This window comes from Protopterus annectens, chromosome 12.part0 (assembly GCF_019279795.1).
Source record: "Protopterus annectens isolate FY-2018-M chromosome 12.part0, PAN1.0, whole genome shotgun sequence".
Taxonomy (NCBI): Eukaryota; Metazoa; Chordata; order Ceratodontiformes; family Protopteridae; genus Protopterus; species Protopterus annectens.
Genome location: NC_056746.1, coordinates 285,280,592 through 285,297,846, shown reverse-complemented (window position 1 = coordinate 285,297,846; position 17,255 = coordinate 285,280,592). Strand labels below are relative to the sequence as shown.

General features: G+C 38.2%; 1 protein-coding gene across 1 annotated transcript in view; it reads right to left on the bottom strand.

Moving 5' to 3' along the window:
• Positions 1-17,255, bottom strand: part of SLX4 (SLX4 structure-specific endonuclease subunit) — a 1,828,351-nt gene that overhangs the window by 1,147,725 nt on the left and 663,371 nt on the right. The window lies entirely within an intron of this gene.

Below are 17,255 nucleotides of genomic sequence, written 5' to 3'. Positions count from 1 at the left end.
TGTTTCCACTGCACCGGGGTCTACTTCTGCTCCAGTGTCGTAAGGGCCTAATGAAGATGGCTGTGTCGGCCTAGTAGACTCCACTTGAGAATCCACAGCTGTCTGGGGTTCCAGTTCAGCGGTCGTCAGGGGCTGCATAGGCGCCTCACTGAAAACCGGAGAACCGGCGACAGGCCCAGCAGAGGCGTCGGAGTCTGGCTTGTTCCTAGGCTGCCTGTCCTTATCCTTGCATTTTTTATGCATGACGGTCATCGGCTGCTCTGACGGCATGATATAATTAAATTTTCTACCAAAGTAATGTCGTGCGAAGTCAAAACGGCGTTTGATAGTTCGTTTATTAAACCTAGCACAAAACCGACAACCTGTGACGTCGTGGTCTGGGCCTAGGCAAGGAATACAATAGGAATGGAAGTCCTTATGAGGTATGTGCTTCCCACAAGAAATGCAACTGTTAACTTTTTCTGACATTGGACTGAGGCAAGAAAAGGTTCCCCAACGGGGTACTTAGCTTTGAAGACTTCGGACTGAAACTCGATTCGAAAATCTCAGGTGTCGGCCGACCGGCACTTGCAAACTGCTTCTGCTTCGGGCACCGCGCGGCAAGAAAAACTGAAGAAAATGGCGTCGGATGCCTCTGATATACCCCTGGCGCACTGACGTCAGGGAAGAAGTGACAGCAACCGACGCCGGACCAAGACTTTGGAATTTGTGCCGACTGCGGGACCGCCTGATGGCAGGATAACCCAAATGTGATGACTGCAGCAGGGTAACACCATGAACATCCACAAAAGCAGAATATCCTTATAACCACTGTAGCAAAAGAAACCAGTGATATTTAGTTCTTATGTTCACCGAACCTTTTTTTATTCCAAAGTAGAAAGCATAAAATCTCTTAGCGCCTCGGCCACAACCAACCTTTACAGAGTAAAATTCTTATTCAACAAATTTTCATTTTATATACACACAGCAGTACTTAATCAATTACATTCAATTAACTTAAAATCAATGAAAAAAACTTTTTCTTACAGCTAAAACATTACTAAATAAAACTTTGCCAATTACATTCTTTATTTAAACCATTAGGTTGTAAAGTATTATATTTAATAATAAAAATCGACTCTTTTTTCCTTAGTGAATATTTTAACATTTCCTCACTAGTAAAATGTTGTGAAACCTGCTCTAAAACTGTTACTTTTAGATTTTTTATATTTCCTAGATGTACTTTATTAAAATGTTCTGCTACGAGACTTATAACTTTATTTTTCTTAATATCCCTAACATGTTTTTTTATTCTTTCACTTAGGCTTCTTTTAGTTTCACCTATATAATAATTTTTACAAAAGCATCCTATAGCGTAAATAATTCCCTTACTTGCACAACAGAAAGTTCCTTGAGTTTCAAACTTCTTTTCATTCATTTTCTCAAAAGTTGGTACTATAAACTGACAAATCGAACATTTCCCACAAGGAAAAGTTCCCAATTTTATTGGGCTTTTAATAACTTTTTCTCTTGGTTTATTATATTTACTATGAACCAAAAAATCCTTTAAGTTCCGTCCTCTTTGGAATGAAAACCTTAGTACCATTTTTAAAAGTGATAACACTTCTCTTTTTACCTGCTTCCAATACCCTTTTAATAATTCATTCAACCTATCTGAAAAAAGGGTATATTTAGAAACAAAAAATAAAGAACTATCCGTTAATGTTTTGTTTTCACAGTTCCCAAAATTTCTACTGTATAAGTTTCCATTTCTGACTTCGGAAGTTCCTTAAATTTTAACATAGCTATTTAACACCGTGTCTTGTTTATAACCTCTGCTTAAAATACTTTACAACCTAATGGTTTAAATAAAGAATGTAATTGGCAAAGTTTTATTTAGTAATGTTTTAGCTTTAAGAAAAAGTTTTTTCATTGATTTTAAGTTAATTGAATGTAATTGATTAATCAAGTACTGCTGTGTGTATATAAAATGAAAATTTGTTGAATAAGAATTTTACTCTGTAAAGGCTGGTTGTGGCCGAGGCGCTAAGAGATTTTATGTCTGGACTTTTGTTTTTTCTTAGAAGGCCTAGCTGGTGTCTGGCTGGTGGTAGGCCTGGAAGAGTTTGTTGAAACAGCAGAGCCTGGGTCCAAAGCACCCATCAAAGGTACTGGTCCCCCCCCCCCCCGGCATCGAGCAGGCGCCGGTACATCTTCCCCAGAAGTGTCGTCCACTCTAGATTATGTGGCTTCCTATAAGGTATCTGTAGTGGTGGAAGCTGGGTCCTCAGCCAAGCTGACAGTGGCTACAGGTTGAGGAGTGGCAGAGGGAGGCACGGTAGAAGTAGTAGGCCACATGGACTTGTTCTTCTTCCTTGGTGGTTCGGTTGGGGCATTGGAGGTGGCTTCCATACAGAGAGCAACCTGTCTTAGGCGCTGGTTCTCACGGTCTAAGTCGAGAGCCTGTAAGCACCGGCGAAGGGTTTTGGAAATGAACGATTTACAGATGGCGCAGTTTTTGTAATCGTCAAGAAGAGACACTGGTCGTGGGTGTCTTCATTGGGAATCTGATGACCACAGTTGCACTTACTCTTACCGGACATGAACAGACTAATACTAAAAAAGGACTGAAGAAAGAGCCCCAATGGGGTGATGTCCATGAGTAGCAGGAACACCTCGCGTACGGCTGGTGGCTGAAACTTTCTGAGGGCTGGTTCGTGCAGACGTCACCTTTATGGCCCACATACCTGCCTCCATGTCAGACGTCCGATGCACCATGAGGGACTGAAAAAGCTTTGGAAACCTAGCTGGACAAGATGATCGGAAGAAGGGTAAACCCACTAGTGGAATACTGCAACACTGGAATAGAAGGACATCTACTTGAGATTGTGCTCACTAACAACTTTATTTTATTTGATGGACATTATTACCGTCAAACCAAAGCTGTAGCCATGGGGGCAAACTGAGCTTCCAACTATGCAAACATTGTTATGGCATGGTGGGAGAAATGCTTTATACTGGATGGACCTTTTAAACAGTCATTCTGGTTTAACACCAGATACCTCAGGGATTTGATCATGGTATGGACTGACTACAAGGAAATGCTTGAAGAATTATTTTAATTTTATTAATAACAGCACAGATTTTTTATGGTTCACTTACCAGATGAATAACACAAAGATTCCATATTTGGATGTACTCCTTGAAAAAAACACTGAGAACCACTGCTATTTTGCAAAAATATGTTATAAACCTACATATTCAAATACATTTCTACATTTTTCTAGTGCCCACTCCATGATACAGAAAAGGTCGGTTGTTAAGGGGCAATTTGTGAGGGCTGCTAGAATGGTTACCTGTGAATATGACTTCTTAGAGGAATCTACAAGGTTACATCACTGCTTTAGTAAATGACATAAAAGAGGAAATTATTTGAAAAAGGAAAAGGAATTTCTATGCACCAATCTGAAATGTGACCCATGTTGGAAACAATATTCTGTCCCATAGGAACGACTTAAGGGACATGGGTCCGCATTCCTGCTCCTTTATTACTAACTTCAACCTGGGCAATAAAATTGTCAGCTGGATTCTGAGTAAGAATTGGTTACAGAAATTATCTCAATAACTGTTTTCCAAAAAAAAAAAAAGTCACATAGTATACAGGAAAGAAAAGAATTTAAAGAATATTTTAGAATCTGCTTCAGATGTTAACCAAGGGGTAACCATTTCAGACAGATGAACAAATGTGGACATTGTTCATTTTGTAAATGGATTTACACAGGGAATGAGTTCCTAATGAGTGCAAACTCATTTTAAAGAAGGAGAGAAAAAACAGAGGGACCCTTTAACCACTGCATCTCATATGTGAATAGTTGGAGAATTTGAAGTAGTGTTATAAATACATAATGAATACTCAAACTCTTGAGCTTTTCACTGAACATCCATCAGATTAATAAAAATAGAAAAATAAAAGAGATCAGACCAGTAGATAGGTAAACTGGTGCCCAAGGCAGTCCTTAGAATTGAAGAGCCACAAATAAAGCTCTTCTGCTCTTTCCTTATCTTTCCCTACAGAGTAGCAATATTCATAACTCAGAAAAGCCATAACGTCACTAATCACTATGGTCATTTTATTGAATGAATGCCGGCACCAATCCTGAACTGCAATGCTAAATGACTGCTGATAATAAATTGCCGATAATCCACTTCCACTTAATCGGCACTGATGATCGCTTCCCCTAACAGCTTGCACTAACAGTAGCTGCCTCCTTCACCACTCCCTAGCTATAGCTCTGAAAGAGATGCAGGGAAATAATCTTTACATACTGAAGTATAGTATAAAACATCAGTTTAATACATTATTTACAATAAAATACATGGTATTGAAGAAACACATACAAAGATCAGCCTGTGCCACCACTTAGAAACAAGTAGTACTGCAAATAAAAGTAGCAAAGATTAACTAGGAAATCATTTTGTATTCTATTAGTAATGCCTTTTGACTATTTCAGACTATATTAAAATTAAAAAAGAATAACAGCCAAAAGCAAAAACAATGGGGAAACAAAAGACCAAAATCAGGGACATATATTAAATGTTATTCTTATATACTTAAAACATCATTAGAATAAATGTGTGGTTTAGCATGTGTTACCTGAAACATAGACTGTAATTCTCAGCCATTGGCCAGGAAAAAAAACACAAATATTATACTTGGAAATACATTTTTTAGAAAACAAACCACTGAAAAATCCACAGAGAAGCAGCCTCAGTCCAGCACGGCACACAACCCACGTTTATTAATATTATGTGCGATTTCGTTTGGTACAATACCAAACCTTTTCAGAAAAACACGCAACACAAAACATTCAGCTGTTATACTTTAAAATATCATGTGATCAATCACCTGATCCAATTCCAACACTAGTCATGTGGTTTGCCCCACAAATTACTTAAAGACATACATATTTTATATGCTATAAAGTTTAATTCATTGTTACATAAAACATTATTTACATATATTTTAAAACCATATTCAAACACGTTGTTGTGTTTTTCGGCTTATCCCAGTTAGGGGTCGCCACAGCGGAACTCTGGTCCGCTAATGTTTGGTAGTAGATTTTTACGTGCCGAGTTACCATTCCTGATGCACAACCTTCAACGAAGGCACGCCCATTCACTCATGCCTCCACACAGAAGACGCTCTAGCTGAGAATCGAATGGGACAACGTCTTGCTGTGAGGCGACAACGCTACCACAGCACCACTACCACGTAAAACCATATTCAAACATAAAAATATTTAATAGTTATTTGTTAACATCCCTGCCTTACCTATCTATTCAAGCTCTTTAACTTTAGTATGGAAGTAATTGAACAAACATCATTTAACCCGGCTAATACATATGAATGGCAACATAGTTGCCAAACTAATTCACATGCTTCTAATTTTAAAGCTACAGGTCCCCTCTCTCTTCTTTTTGGATATGGTCAATAATCCTGAACTTAAACCAGTGTTTCTGGATGTTTTTTTACATGGTTTGCTAAAGCATTTTCTAACTTTTCTTTCTTTATAGCATAGAGATGTTTATAAAGTCTCTCTCTCAGTTTCCTATCTGTCTTCCCTATGTAGAAACTGGGACAATGTTGGATTAAAGCTATATAAACAACTCCACTAGAATTACAATTATATTTATGTTTTGTCTCATACTTTCTATCTCTAATGGTGAAGGAACTTCCTGTCAATGTACTTACAATGAGGGCAAGATTCGCATTTGAACATGCCTTTAATTCTACTATTAGGTAAATCCTGAAAATTTAAAATGTTCTTAAAATTCAAATCTTTCTTAAAAACAAATTTCGGTTTCATATTACTAAACTTATTGCAAATTGTGTCTGTAGCTAATAAGGGCCAATTTTTATATATAATATTTCTTATAGCTAGTGCATCTGTGCTAAAAGTAGTGATGAATAATACGTTGTTGGAAAATTCACTATTAGTTACAATACTACCCATGTTTATGTCATTTAAAATAAAATCCTGAGCATTATGCCCACTCAAAATTGCTTTATAAACTCCTTGTGTTTGTTTATTCACTACTTCAGTTCTTATCTCATTCACAAAATTGTCCGGGTATCCCCTCATAATCAACATAGAAGTCAAGTTATCACATTCTACTAAAAAATCAATTTCTGATGTGACCATTCTTGCTGTCCGAACAAATTGCCCCTTTACTACTGACTTTTTTTGTTGTAGGGGATGTTGGCTTGTATAATGAAGAAAAGAATTTCAAAATGTAGTTTTCCTAAAAATTGTAGCTTTATAACTATTACCTTCATGGTCTTTTGAAAGTTTCACATCTAAAAAGAAATTTCATCCTTCTCATATGTGTGAGTGAACTGTAAAAAAGTTGTAGTGTTATTTAAATATTGAATAAATACATTTACTTCATATTCACTACCATTAAATAAAATAAAAACATAATCTAAAAACAGTGCGTAAAATTTTATCATATTAAAAAAATTGTTGGTGTCATTAAATATATACCTGCTTTCTCATTCAGCTAACACCAAGTTTGCATAACTGCCACCACATGGTGACCCCATGGCTACTACTTTTTTTTGCAAATAAAACTTTGTGTCAAACAAAAAATATGTTCAACAACTCAAGGTTTGTGGCTCCTCTACTCAGTTTTGAGTAAACCCATTCAACACCTATTTCATGGGGAATACATGTGTATAAATCTTTCACATCAACAGTTAAAAAGGCATATTGTTCACTATATGTTAAAGCATTAATATCATTCAAGAAAGACCACAAATCTTTGCATATATGTGATTCATTGACTGTATTTCTTTAATACACTATCCACATATTTTGCTATTGGATATGTCAAAGATTGTATACTATTCACTATGGGTCTTAAAGGGGGGTTCTGTAAATCTTTATGGATCTTTGGAATCCCAAAGATCACTGGTATTTTTGGTGCATGCACAGAAAAATAGTTATGTACTTTCAAATCAATTCTACCTTCAATAAATAAATCACCAATATACATTTTAATTCTATTATAGCCAATATTTAACTGATTCAATGAAATCAATTCCTAATTACTTTCATCACTTAACATCAATGCCATTCGTCTTACATAATCACTTTTTTCCATGAATACCAAACCACCTCCCTTGGAAGGTTTCATAACCCTTACCCCACTTAATTTCAAGTAGTTTATTACATCATATTCCAAGGTAGACATACTTTTATACCTGTTATGTCCCATTCCATCACGAGTGAATAAATTTCTAATGTCTAATTCACAAATTTTTTTTGAATGTGTAAATAATAGGAGCTAAAGGTGGATTATAAGTGCTTGGAACCACAAATTCACTTACATTTTCATTTTGATGGAAGATTCATTTAAAATTAACCTTCCTTGTAAAAAGCTTTAAGTCAATTAATGCATTTGCAATGTCTCCTCAGCAAGTTGGAACAAATGACAAGCCCTTTGATAACAAATCAGCTAGCTGGCAGTCAATTTCAAAGTCTGAATAATTATATATGTTAAAGTCACGCTCAGCATTTGTTATTATTTTAACATGTTCCTCGCCTTCCACTTCCGTCTCAACTATAGTAGGTGGAATACCTATTGTTTTGGCTATTTCTGATGCTGTCGTTGGTTTTGTTTGTTCAATTACTTCCATACTAAAGTTAAAGAGCTTGAATAGATAGGTAAGCCAGGGATGTTAACAAATAACTATTAAATATTTTTTAATTTTTAATGGTTTTATGTTTGAATATGGTTATAAAATATATGTAAAATAATGTTTTATTAACATAAAAGTTTTATGTAACAATGAATTAAGCTTTATAGCATATAAAATATGTATGTCTAAGTAATTTGTAGGGCAAACCACATGACTAGTGTTGGAATTGGATCAGGTGATTGATCACATGGTGAATTTTAAAGTATAACAGTTGAATGCTTTGTGTTACATGTGTTTTTCTGAAGAAGTTTGGTATTGTACCAAATGAAAGCGCTCATAATATTAATAAACGTGGGTTGTGTGCCGTGCTGGACTGAGGCTGCTTCTCTGTGGACAAATATTATACTGAACAAATGAAATGTGTTAATTTACCTGTCTACATCAGAAAAATATGAAGCAATGAGGAACAGTTATGGGCTGTGTGTTTGCTTTCCATCAGAAAGCCATTTTAGCAGTCGGCAAAGAGAGAACAGAATTACAGTATGTAATCCAGTCCAGTTATATCCAGAGCAGCATAGATGACTCACCATGGGAATGGTTGGTCTTTAGTGAAGTCAAGCATCTGAGCTGCTCTGGATGGAATGGATAACAGCAATCTATTCAAAGATATGTCCAAACACGAGAGAGGGCTACTCTGCAAAACAGATAAAAATACAATCTTCAATGTTTTGAAGATGTTTGCCATCTTCCACAGCACAGGACAGTGTAACTTTGCTCCTACTATATACTGCAAGTAAAAAATGCATTTATATCAGCAATGGGTTTCAACCAAATCTTATTTAAAAAAAAGTAATAATGTGATTTTATCTTTTATTTCAAAAGTAAACTTCCAAACTTGGGTGTGCACAATCATGCAAGTAAGTGATCAATATTACTCTGGTTTAATTGCTTACTGAAGGAAAATATTTATATTTTTATCAGTGCAAGCTGACTGAGGCTTGCAGACATGAGTGGAAGATATTTTACTATGTAACCTGCATTGCAGGCATGGGTATACAAAATGCAAAAATGGCACACTGCATGAGAGTAAGATAATCGAGAACATACAAGCACTTTTTCGCATCTAGGAGGGAAACAGACAAGACAAGGATGGATGATATCTGTGAAAGGGGAAGACTGGTCCTAGCATGTGTTTCCAGTAGGATTAAACTGAACTTGGGAATAGGTAAAGCCTGCAGCTGTAGCTGTCCAGTTTGGGCTACTGCCTCTATATGGATGGGAAACTTCCTTTTTGTAAAGGGTGTATAGCATTTGTGTGTTGATTGTGAATTAAAGAGGCTGGAGGTGTTTCAAAATGTATTTTGTTTAGTTTCCTGTGTACTTTTATTAAAGCAAAAATGTCTATTAAAATGTGGCATGTGTTCAAACTGAAATGAAAAGTGGCTACTGCACAGAAGATTCATCTACCATGAGACTTACAATATGGATGCACACTGATCAACAGCTGAATTTCAGCTCTCCCAGTGTAAAAAACAGAAACTGAGAAAAAGGTAGGCAGTGAAATTATCATCCTCAGTAAAATTCAGTTACTGGCTCCCAAGTACACTACCTGCATGCCAGCAAAGAGAACCTGAAAGAAAAACAAGAAGAAAAGGTAAAGAGAAAACACTGGATGAAAAGAATCTTGCAGCTGTTCAGCAAAAAGCAGTTCAACTTTCAGCTCTGGTACAAGAGGTAGCTTCCATTAATTTAGAGGAAAGATAAATCAAATGTATTCAGAGGTGATTAAACAAAACATTGAAGGAATACATCAACTCAAATAATAAAAGGCTGAAAAAGTAGAAGAAGCTTTAGCTATTCAGATGAACTGATAAAAATGCAAAAATTAAATGTTGAAATGAAGAAACGGCTGGCTAAGTAGGAGACTTCTCAAGAAGAGCTGCTTCAAAAAATAGCAGAGTTAGAAGACATACGACAAAGAGAAAACCTGAGATTTTCTGCTGTACCAGAGAATATGGAAGGAAAAGACTGCATCAATTTTATGAAAGCACGAATAAGCAGCTGGACTCGTGTTCTACAGCAATATTTGTTAACTGAAATGGCACATCAAGTATATGCAAAAAACCTGGCCATGAGAAAGCAGCCATGACCAATTTTAGTGAAGATGCAGTCATACCAGCAGAAAGAGTTGATCTGACAAAATTGCAGCAGAAAGAAAACGTAATGACTATTGGAGATGCAGAGTGTTTGCGGAAAATGTTTATTCACTGTACACCAGGTAATAAAGAAGCAAATTTATTCCATCAATCAAGGAGTGCCAAGAGACAGGTGTGAGATTCAATCTGCTGTATCTAGCTGTCTTCAATATTTATTTTCTGAAGGATAAAATACATTTTTTGGATGCAGAATATGCTAAAGGAGAAAATAAGAAGTTTATCCAACAAAAAGTGAGCCAACAAGCAGAAAGACTTTCTGCTTCTCATTCCTCTGACAATAAAGCTCATAGACAGACTTGCCAGTGAAACATTTTCCATTGTTGCAAAGGAAAATGCATGAGAGACAGAAGAAAAGCAGAGGAGTCTTCTAGAAGAATCAGAGCCTGATGAGGGGAGATGAAGATGACCAGTAAGACAACGAGAAACAAGGAAATTAGTGAATAAATGGGAGACTATAAAGTATCAATCATACTTGTGAAATATGGTTTAGCAGGAAAAATGTGAAAGACCGGAGTTTTGCTTACTTTGTTAAATATGAGGGTGGACTATAAAGCATATGCCCCACTTTATATTTATTTATATTTAAGTTTAAAAGGACACTAAGGGAGAGAAGTAAATATAAGTAAAACAATAACTGCTGTTATCAGTATTTGTATTTCATGATATAAGCTGCATGTTATACTGTAAAGAAGTTTGGTAGACAGTGCAGTCAAAGGTATTTTAAATGTGGGGGCAGGTCTTTTCAGTGACTGTTGTATACGTTAAAGATATTAAAGTAAACAAGTGCTTTTTCTTAGGTGTAAGAAATGCATGCTTTACACTACAGCAAGACAAGAAAGATTGACTGAAGCAAGTTTAAGTTAATGCTGTGATCCTGAGCTGCTAGAGTGAAGTATACTCATTATACTGTAGGCAGTAGAATTAAGATAATTCCCTTGTTTTCACAAAGGTGCACGTCTAACTTAATGTCCTTGGCTTAAGCTATAAACAATTTTTTGTAAGCAAATAGGCTTGAAAAATAATACAAAATTATGAAAGACATGAAAATGCTAAGTTTCTTGCATCTGCAAAGACATTAGCTCTCTGTGTTTTTTATTAGCAAATGTTCTCAGTGGGAGACGTGAAATTTGCAGCTGAAGACAGTTGGTCAGGGAAGTTGTGTACAATACTCTGAGGGAAATTTACAAAGATTCCTTCATTCACCTGCAGACTTGTTCATTTTTTTTTTCTCTCTCTTACTGCTGACTACTTTTACATGGAGTTGAGCCATCTGCAGTGCAAGCAATTAATCTTGAGAGTGTTGAAAATTCTTTGTTAAGGGAAATGTATAATTTAAAGGTACAGTGGCAAGCAGTTCAGTAAAAAAAAGTCTGACATTTTAGGAAGTGAATAAGAGATAGTACCATGCCCAGCAGCCTTATTATTTTAATATACTTAATAGAACACTGCACAGTTTAGTTTTATTTAAAGGTAGCCAGTGCACTTTTTTGTATTCTTAGACTGTTACCAGGCTAACGATCCAAGCTTTCTTGAAAGAATAATGTTGTCCTGAATCCAAATAGGACATTGAGGGCCAGGCATTTATAAGCTACCTCTGTCCATAAGGGACACGGGTGCCAGGCCTGGTGTAAATTTCCTATTCCCCATCCACTAGTCAAGGTTGCACTTAAAGTGGGTAATACACAAACTCAGCTTTATATGAAAGAGAAGCCTGTTCCATGGGGGGGGGGGGGGCAATCTCTGGGACAAATATCTGTCTCTCCAGCACATATCTCTCAATCTCACAGTGTAAAAAATCTGGACATAGCCTAGCAAAATGAGGGGACAAAGGCCCACAAATAGGGACAGATTTGAAATATTGCTCATAAACTTAGAAAGTTGCTAAAGTAACAGGGTTTCTGTTAACATACATTTTCTCAAGGATTTGAAGTCGGAAATTCAAATGTATATCAATATTTAGTTATGTCAGTCCTCAGATCATCCCAACTATTTGTCAGAAAACCACAAATTTTATAAGGAATAGACCAACAATATAAGGCAAAAATTTGAATCTAGACAGTTGAGAGGTATGCTCCAGCATGTTCTGTGTAAGTCACAGACAAAATCCTGGTGCCTAGACCTTGTAATTCTGGTACTGTTTGACTTAAGAATATGCAGGAGATTCAGAAGTGTGGAGTTTGTGGATGCACTGTAAGCCAGGCACATCACTTAGCAATCTAAAGGAGACCGAGTAGAGGGAAAGAGCGTTAAGGTGCTCTGCATAATGCAGGTTTGTTATGCCTTGTATTCTTTTTGAAAGAAACATCTGAGGTTGCTCTAGTTGCTGCATATGCCTGGTCAGGTAAATACCAAAGGGAGCACTGTACTCGATGACTGGTCTGATAAGGGCAGAGTACAGTAGGTTAATGACCCATTGTGTCTTAGCACTAAATGTTAATGTTTTGTGCAAGCAGGCAAGCTTTTTTTTAACCTTTGTAAGAGAAACAGAGACAAAAATCAGTTTAAGTAGGAACACAGGCTGCATCATGTGCTTTAGCACAAGTAACCTTAATTTTAGATTAGGTAATGTCTGTGGGTGCAGCTGTCAATTTGGGTTAATTGTTCCTATATGGAGGGTCAAATTTCATTTGTTGAAAATGTACATAGACTTTTGCATTTCTTCTAAGTTAATAGGGGATGGGGATGTTCTTAAAATGTTTTTAGCTTTTTTTGCTTGAAGTTTTTCATTAAAGCAAAACGTCTTGAAAAATGTGACACAGGTTCAAATGAAGATGAGAATAAACAACTGTATAAAAGATAAGCTTGTTAAACTGTGTTTATGCAGAACAAAAGCTGGAAATACAAATTCAAAAAAGTACATTTGTGTACACTTACCATAAGTGTAGATGTTCGAGTGTATTCATTGTTGCAGTCATTACTTTTGGGTAATCTGCTGGCAGGTTGCCCTCAGTCGGCCTGATTAACAAAGTCTTGGGTCCTGCGTCGGTTGCTGTCCCTTCTTCCATGACGTCAGGTCATCAGGGGTATAAAACATGCAGCTGACGCCATTACATCAGTTTTTCTTGCCCCAGATGTCAGGTGCCCCCCAAATGGGGAACAAAATATTTACATATAATTAAAAACACAAAAAAATGTACCTCCAAACAAAAGCAAATACACCAAAAAGGCTTTTAAGCATAGTAAAAGAAAGTAGAGGTATAGTAAGAGAAAAACAGGGGGCTGGAGGGAGGGTAACCAGGACTGCAACAGTGAATACACTCGAACATCTACATTTATGGTAAGTGTACACAACTGTACTATGTTCTTTGTGTTTCACTGTTGCAGTCATTACATTTGGGTAGATTCCCAAAGCTATGGTTGAGAGGATGGATTTATACAGCATTAGGACCAGCTATAAGGCCCTGCAGGACAGCAGTGGCAAAGCCAGCTCTGGATTTAGAGAAGAAAGGTAAATGGTAATGTTTGGTGAACGTATGAACTGAGCTCCAGGTAGCAGCTTCTAGGATGTCTCTGGTAGGAACACCTATGAGAAAGGCTGTAGAAGTAGATGTAGCCCTGGTGGAATGAGATCTGATCCCCTGGGGGATAGTTTTACCATGGTGCATATAGCAGAAACAAATACAATGGCTTATCCCTTTGGAAACAGTCTGCTTTGAAATAGCCTTTCCCTCTGCCCCTGCAGCAAATGCCACCAGTAGCTGTTCAGATTTTATTAGAGATTTTGTCCTTTTTAAGTAAAATCTGAGTTGTCTGTATACATCCAATGAATGCAGAATCCACTCCCCTTGTTCTGTGGATTAGGAAAGAAAGTTGGCAAATGAATGGTCTGATTAAGAGCCACACTGGATACCAAGTTAGGCACGAAGGATGGATTGGTCCTGAGAGACACCCTGTCCGCATGAAAAATAATGAAAGGCTCCACACCCATAAGAGCCCGTAATTCAGAAATCCTTCTAGCTGAAGTGACTGCTAAAAGGAAAGCTGTTTTCCAGGAGAGAAATTTTAAGTCTGCAGTAGCAGCTGGCTCGAAAGGAGGGAGAGTGAGTTTTTCCAATACATAATTGAGGTCCCAGGCAGGGGTTGGAGTTCTCCTGGGTGGTCTTAGGTTTTTGACCCCTCTAAGATACTGCTTTAGCAGAGGATGAGAGAAGAGGGGAGGCTCTGTGTTGTAATGAGGTGAAATGGCTGAGTCATGGATTTTTATGGAAGAAAAGGACAGGCCCTTATGAAGCATCTCAGTTAAGTATTGTAAAATCTGAGGAATATTGGGCACTGCTGTGCTTATTCCTTGTGACTGGTTCCAGGCACAGAATCTTTTCCATTTGTCAGCATAAGATTTTCCAGTACTAGGCCTTCTCGCTTCCAAAATGACATCCATCACAGGTTTGCTGAGGGAAGCTAAGGGTGAATTTAGGTGATTAGCCTCGCTGCAAGATTCAAAGTTTGGAGCTGAGTGTGCAGAATTTGGTTGTTCTGCTGAGACAGTACGTAAGGTGTCTTAGGCAGGTGCCAAGGTGGAAGGTGTGACACATTGCGCAGGAGTGGGTACCAGTGTTGGCGAGGCCAGTCTGGAGCAGTCAGAATCATTTTTGGTTTGTCCTGTTTGACATTTAGTAGAACATTGGAGAGCAGAGGCAGAGGGGGGAAAAGCATAGACTGATAGGTTTTTCCAGCTGAACGATACAGCATCCACTTTCCATGCTTTTTTGTGATGAGTTCTTGTGCAGAATTTGTCCAGCTGATAGTTCTGGGGTGAGGCAAAAAGATCTATGTCTGGACTCCCCCCATTTGCGTGTCAATATGTTGAAAATCCGTGGTTCCAGTTTCCATTTGTGTGGGTCCATGAGATTTCTGCTTAGTTCGTCTGCCAGAGTATTCAGCTTTCCTGGCAGGAATTGAGCTTGTGGTTGCATTTGGTAGGTCAAGGCCGTGTTCCACAATGCCATGGCTAGTCTGCAGAGGGGGTAGGAGTGTGTACCCTCCTGCTTGTTTATGTACCACATAACTGTGGTGTTGTCTGTCTTTATCATTAATTTTCCTGGATGAAGGTAGTCCTTGAAGGCTGTCAGTGCATTCTATACAGCTAGCATCTCTTTCTGACTGATATGAAGGTGCATTTGATTTGGGCTCCATTTGCCCTGAATGCACTTCCCTGCCAGATGAGCCCCCCAAGCATAGTCTGATGCATCTGTAGTTAGAGTTTGGGCAGCAAGGGGTGGAGAGAATGGCAGTCCCTTGTTTTGGTGGCAGGCCTCGGCCCACCATAGGAACTCTAGTTGCAGGCAAGGTATGATAGGAATCATTGCTTCCAGGCTGTGACAATGTTGACTCCATAAACTCTAAGTACCACTGAAGTTTCCTCATATGCAGTCTTGCATATGGAAGAAGAAGAATGCAGGCGGCCATGAACCCCAAGGTTTGTAGAATTTGCCTTGCACATAGCAGGGTTTTTGTGGCCACCTGTTTGAAGTAAGTCACCAAATTAATTTGCTTTTCTGGTGTAAGGTAAGCCATCAGGGCAGTTGTATTCAAGCTTGCACCCAGGAATGTAATTTTTTGAGAGGGTACCAGTTGTGATTTATTTTCATTTATGATGTACCCTAGACAAGTTAGAACCTTTTTTACAAATGCCAGATGTTTCTGAAGAATGTCCTTGTTTTCTGCCTGATTTAGACAGTCATCCAGGTATGGATATATTTGAATATTTCTTTGCTTGCAAAATGCAATTACTGGCACCAGGCACTTTGTGAAGACCCTAGGCACAGTAGATAAGCCAAAGAGCAGTGCAGAGAACTGGTAATGCAAATAGCTTGCCTTGAAGCGGAGGTATCTTCTGCAAGATTCACTGATTGGGATATGCAGGTAAGCCTCTTTTAAGTCTAGAGTTACCAACCAGGCATCTTTGCCTAGCATAGAAAGTAACTGTTGAAGAGTCAGCATCTTGAATTTTGGAATGTCCAGAAATGTGTTTAGAATTGATAAGTCCAAAATTGGACGCCAAGATTTGTCTTTTCTGGGTACCAGGAAAAGTCTTGAATAGAAACCTTGTCCCTTTTCCTCTTCTGGTACTGGACGAATAGCCCTCGTGTTCATGAGGGACAGTACTTGTTTCTGGGCCTCTGCCCTCTGATTTGGGGGCAGGTCTGGCCATCCGTTTGGGATTGGCAACATGTGGAAATGATATCTGAATCCCTGAGATACTATATTTATGACCCATTTGTCCTGGGTTATAAGTTGCCAGTTTTTTGTATGAAGTGCCAGTTTTCCCCCCAAAGGGGCGGCTAAAAGGTAAGTGCTTGGTAAGTGAAAAGGGAAGTCATTGAGACTGCTTATCATAGGGAGGTGCTTTGTTGTTTCCAGATTTGGAGGAGGAGGCACCCCACTGTTTTGCTCTAAAAGTCCCTTGTGACTGAAACCTGGAGCCTTTGGAATGTCTGGGTTGGACTTGAGTGGCTCTCAACGGAACTGGAAAAGACCAGTTCTTAGTAGGCCACTGCCTACTAAATCTTGGAGGTTGCACCTGTAAGAAATCTTTCACAGTCTGCATAGATTTAGCTTTATCTTCCATCTTTTTAAAAACTTCTTCAGCCTTATTACCAAAGAGGCAGTCCTGTTGTAAAGGAGCATCCAACAATTTTGCTTTAACATGATCAGGCAGAGTTTGCTCTTTGAGCCAAGCATGCCTTCTTAGCACAGAGCCAGTTACAGCAGCCCTGCAAGAGGCCTCCACAGAATGAAGACCACATTGCAAAGTATGTTTTCCAACTTGTTCAGCTGAATGCAATAAATCCAGTAAATCTTTATTTTCCACACAGTCAGAAAGTAACATCATTTTCTGTTTAAGCAGTCCCGTGATATGCTGCTGGTATTTAAGCATATGAAATTGACAGTTTAAAGCCCTGATTGCCAAGATTGCAGAAGTGTAAACCTTCTTACCCCATCTATCCAGCACCCTGGAATCTCTATCAGAAGGGGTAGTATTTTTAGCAGTAGAGGTCTTAATGCCCTTGGGACCCTGAGAAATGGTTTCAGGATCTGCAAAAGGATTTTTGAAAAGGAATTTGTGGGAGTCAGGAACCCTGTAGTATCTGTCTGGCTTGCAAGGAGCCGGAGGCAGAGAATCAGTAGCCATACTAGATTCTGTAAAAACATCATCAACAATGTCTAGGACAGGAGGTATAGCCAAAGGCCTATGTTGAAGAAGAAGAAGAAAATCCCTAAGTTTCTTTTTAGATTCAGAGAAATCCTGACTTTCCCAGTGGAAATGTTCCCGTAAGGAATGTAAAGTTTCCCCAAAAGAAAAATCCTCAGGGGGAGAAGCAGAAGGAATGGAATCTTCTGCATCAGAGTCCTCATAA